Source organism: Nannospalax galili, unplaced genomic scaffold, assembly GCF_000622305.1.
Source record: "Nannospalax galili isolate Female #2095 unplaced genomic scaffold, S.galili_v1.0 scaffold232, whole genome shotgun sequence".
Classification (NCBI taxonomy): Eukaryota; Metazoa; Chordata; class Mammalia; order Rodentia; family Spalacidae; genus Nannospalax; species Nannospalax galili.
Window position 1 is genome coordinate 1,820,130 of NW_008331488.1, and position 5,323 is coordinate 1,825,452.

Genomic DNA, 5,323 nt, shown 5'->3' on the forward strand with positions numbered 1-5,323 from the left:
TTGTGCAAGTTTATAGACAGCATGTGATAATTCAAAGTCTGCAGTGAGTCATATTTAATTTGACATACTTAGTTAACATTTTGCTTAGCCTGTAAAATTTTACATATTTATGGAGTACAGAATGATTTTCAGTACATATATAAACCATCAAATCACAGTATATGTACCAAACATCATTCACCCCCTTATCATTGCTTTGTGTTTGGCATATCATACATTGTTTTCCTAATTCCGTTAAAATGTTATTATTATTATTTTGAAACTCACTGAGCTTCTTTTTTGTATTTTACTTATTTTTATTTTATATGTATAAGTGTATTACTTGCATGTATGTAAGTGCATCCATGTCATGCACATATGTGTGAGTGTATTACCTGCATGTATATAAGTGCATCCATGTCAAGCAATGCCTGTGGTGATCAGAAGAGGGTGTCAGATCCCCTGGAACCGGAGTTAAGGATGGTTATTAGCGGCCATGTGGGTGCTGGGAACCAAACTCATGTCCTCTGCAAAAGCAGCCAGTGCTCTTAACTGCTGAGCCATCTCTCCAGCCCTCACTGACCTTTATAATCATTCTTTTGAGTGATTTACCAGGCATTTTCCAGCATCACTTTTGAGGGAATCTCTGCTGAAGACTTGCTGTATTCTTTTCAAGCAGCCGCTACCTTGTTCCTTTCTTGTGATCCGAGATTGAGATTTGCATATCTGATGTAACCCTCATCTTCAATACTTTCATTAGCTGGCTTTCCTAGAGAAGGCCTTTTCTTTCTTTTATCTATCTATCATCTATCATCTATCTATCTATCTATCTATCTATCTATCTATCTATTATCTATCTATCATCTATCTAATCTATCTTGTTTCAGGCTGTACTTTAGAGTGCTATGGTATACAGTGTTGGCCTTGGGTCTGGCAGGGTAATATAGTGTTGACTTCCTATAATTCTTTTGTCTTTAAGTAATAGCTTTGAGCACAGTGTGTTTTGTGACATGGTTGAGGAGGACTATAATTTCCAAGGCCCATGTGAACCTTGGGACATCAGTGGCCAAAGTGGATGTGGTTTACACAGCAGTGGGTCCTTACTGTGTGACTTCTTAACAATGGGGGTGTCACAGCATCAATTTCAAGGGATTCTAATTGAACAACTTTGTGGTCCTGAATTTCATAAAATTTTATCCTGTTTCTAAGTTAGCTCAAAAAGTGTAACACATCTAGAATTTGGGTCCTTCAATCAGAAATGACTTTATTTTTCATTCTTTTACTCTGTCCTATCGAAGGACATCTGAAATTTGATACCATTTCCTGCGTAGATACTAACTGAAACTGGTCTTAACATATAAGAACTTCTGGACTCATTGAATCCTTGGCCAGTGATGGATGCTGTTTTACTGGTGAGTGCCCATTCTTCAAATTGGAACCAAGCTCTTACTGCTGGGCAATTTGCCCTCTAACCTTCAAATTCCCAGAGTTTGCTCTTCACCTTCTAGTACAGCTTCAAGTTCTAAAAGATTATCCCTCTGATTTCTTATCAAGGGCCAAGGTACCTTACACCCCCAGCCTAGCTCTGCTTACTTAGATTTTCTGTATTCACAGCATAACTTACTCTCTTATATCCAGATTCCTAATACTGGCTGTTAGGCACTACCCTTAATTTATTTCAATCTAAATTCTGGTAAAACTCTTTTGGTTAATTTTTCTAAAACTTGAGCTCTGTGTAAGGGACGGAATGCCATCTTTCTCAATGAACAGTCTGCAGTTTCATCAAATGTAGCAGCGGGGTAAACCGAAAGAATGATGTACGCTCATGTCAACACAATCATCAAATGTATTCAAATATTAAATTACCTATAGTTGTGAAACGGCAGCATAACTGCTGAAATTCCTATTCAGTCAGTGATCTGAATAGTTTCAATCGCTTCCGTGTACCGTTCTATCTCTCTTTGGATCTTGATCACTTCGGTTTACGTTGAGCTATAAGTCTTTTTTTTTTTTTTTTTAATATTTTATTTATGGCTGCCAAGAAGGCGGCGGGCGGCGCGGAGGACGAGTGAGCGGAGATCAAGTGGCAGTTCCGCACTCGGGAGGACTTGTACTAGCTGCTTCCCGGCGTCCGCGCGTCGTGCAGGTCGGGACCGGCCTCCGCCCAGACCCGCTGGATCCCCGCTTCGTCCCCGTCGCCCGCAGGCCCCGGGTCCGGGCCCGCGCTGCCCGCCGTCCGCCTCAGCTCGGTGCGCCTCGGCGAGCCATACTGCGCTGGAGAGCCGCCCGCCACGCCCTGGGCGCGGGATGGGACAGAGTCTGCGTCCACCTGGGCCGCGAGCTTCATTTCTACCCCGGCCGCTGCCGCCGCGGGAGCGGTCCATTGATCTCAACAAGCCCACTGACAAGCGGATCTACAAGGGCACCCAGCCCACCTGCCACGACTTCGATCAGTACACCGCGGCCAGAGACCCAGAGACCCGCTCCCTGCTGGTGGGCTTCTCTGCTGGCCAGGTGCAATATCTGGACCCCATCAAGAAAGACACCAGCAAGCTGTTCAATGAGGAGCGGCTGACTGGCAAGACCAAGGTGATGTATCTGAAGTGGCCACCTGAGTCCGAGAGTCTGTTCCTGGCTTTCCACGTCAGTGGCCACCTGTACCTTTACGACGTAAGCCATCCTTGCGCCTCTGCCCCGCCCCAGTACAGCCTGCTGAAGCTGGGCGAGGGCTTTGCTGTCTACGCGGCCAAGCGCAAGGAACCCCGCAACCTGCTGGCCAAGTGGGCAGTGGGCGAGGGGCCCCTCAACGGCTTTGCTTTCTCGCCCGATGGCCGGCACCTGGCCTGTGTTAGCCAGGACGGCTGCCTGCGCGTCTTCCACTTTGACTCCGTGTTTCTGCGTGGGCTCACGAAGAGCTGCTTTGGGGGTCTACTGTGTGTGTGCTGGAGCCCTGATGGCCAGCCAGTACGCGGTGACCGGAGGGGAAGATGATCTGGTCACTGTATGGTCTTTCACCGAGGGCCGAGTGGTGGCCAGAGGCCACGGCCACAAATCTTGGGTCAACGCCGTGGCCTTTGATCCCTCCACCACAGGGGCAGAGGAGGCAGCATCGGGCAGCGGTAATGGAGATCACAGTGGCGAGGAGGAGGAGCCCGAGTCCCTGGCTCAGGCTCAGGCGCGGGAGCCCCGCTGTCCCCACTGCCTAAGGCTGGCTCTGTCACCTACCGCTTCGGCTCGGCTGGCCAGAACACGCAGTTCTGCCCCTGGGACCTCACAGAAGATGTGCTTTCCCCACACCCATCTCTGGCTCGCACTCGCACCCTCCCGGGCACACCTGGTGCCACCCCACCAGCCACGGGTAGCTGTCGGGCTGGTGAACCAGGCCCAGGCCCCCTGCCCCGCTCGCTGTCCCCCTCCAACAGCCTCCCGCACCCAGCAGGTGGTGCCAAGACCACTGGTCCCAGTGGTGCAGTGACAGAGCCAGGCGCACCTTTCAGCATTGGCCACTTTGCCAAGCTGGCGCTGCAGGAAAGGCGGGACCCGGGGTCCGAGAAGGAACACAGCGCTACCGCAGCCTGGGCAAACATCAGCCGTGGGGGTAGTGGGGGCAGTAGCAGCAGCAGCGACAAGCCCTGGCCCTGCTCCCCGCAGCCGCTTGGACCCTACCAAGGTGCTGGGTACAGCTCTTTGCCGGCACATCCATGAGGTCCCACTGCTGGAGCCCCTGGTGTGCAAGAAGATCGCCCAGGAGCGCTAACAGTACTGCTCTTCCTTGAGGACTGCATCATCACCGCCTGCCAGGAGGGCCTCATTTGCACCTGGGCCCAGCCAGGCAAGGCGGCACCTCTTTCCAGCCAGGCAGCTCCCCGAGTGGCACAGTAGTGTGAAGCCATGGATGACCCCTCCTGCTCCTAGCCATAACCCTCCCAGCTGACCTCACAGATCATGTTAACAAGACTAATCACAGAAGGACTGCTCCAAGAACCTGCCCTGCACAAATACTGGGGTTCCGCCAGACTGGCTCAGCCATGGAGATGTAGCAGCCTCTGTGGCCTGAGAGACCTGAGCCTTGTTCTTCACACACTGCCAAGTACAATGACCTATCCCTCTGAAACATCAGTGTTAACCCACATCCCCATTCCCAGCATGTGGCTGGTCATTCCTGGGAGAGACTCCCAACCTACAACAGCCCAGCTCCATGGTGCCACAGGGTTGAGAGGGCAGGGTGAAGGGTGACCCACCCCCCAAGCCCCTAGAGCCCACCTCCACCACCCCACCAGCACCCCTTGCTATGGTCTCTGCTTTTGAAGAGTGTTAAATTATGGAAGCTCTCAGAGCCCTTCTTGTCTCCCTGAACCTTTTATTTATACTAAAGCTCCTTGTTTGCAAAAAAAAAAATATATATTATTTTTATTTTATGTGTATGTGTGTATTGCCTGCATGTAGGTAAGTGCACCCGTGTTGTGCAATGCCCGAGGAGGACAGAAGAGGCCATCAGATTCCCTGGAACTGGAGTTATGGACAGTTGTTAGCCTCCATGTGGGTACTGGGATTCGAACCTGGGTCTTCTGCAAGAACAACCAGTGTTCTTAACCTCTGAACCATCTCTCCAGCCCTTGAGCTATAATTCTTAAAGGCAAGTGTAACAGCAAAGCAATCAGTTAGCTTTAAATATAAAGATACAATATCTTGGCGGGGCTCTGTCTTATGTACGTACAAATAAGCAAGTATAGCAAATATACACAGAAGTTTAATAATATTCATTAAACTAATAAATGGATCATCTAATCACATATTTCTTTATATGCCTTTTATCTAATGACTTTTTTCATCTCTACCTAGTTTCTTCCCTCAATTGTTATAGTAGAGCTAAATTATTATGCAACTTGTAAGAAAGCAGTTTTAGAACTCACACTTATTGGAATATCACATATAGAGACTAACTTCCCAAAACACAACCAATGATTATTTCTGAATATGCTTGCCCCTTTTTCTGTATTTAACAGTAGTAAATTCAGGGATGCATTCTCTAATATCAGATATGTCAGTTCATTGACATTATAAATATCATAACTAGTATACAAAAATGTTTTCTTTTTGACACAGTCTCCCCGTAGTACCAGCTGGCCTGGAACTTGCTATGTAGACCAGGCTGCTGGCCTTGATCTCACAGTGATCCGCCTGCCTCTGCCTCCCAAGTGCTGGGATTAAATGTGTGCATCAACACTTCAAGCTTTCTAATATTTTAAAATAAAAAAAAACACATGTGCTTACATCTTATATTGTACCATGTGCCTTTTTATTTAAATAATTAAGTACACTTGGAATAAAACATAGAAAATAA

At 48.2% G+C, this 5,323-nt stretch overlaps 1 pseudogene; it reads left to right on the forward strand.

Moving 5' to 3' along the window:
* Positions 1–2,270: 2,270 nt before the first annotated feature.
* LOC103728657 lies at positions 2,271–3,866 on the forward strand (annotated as a pseudogene).
* Positions 3,867–5,323: the final 1,457 nt, after the last annotated feature.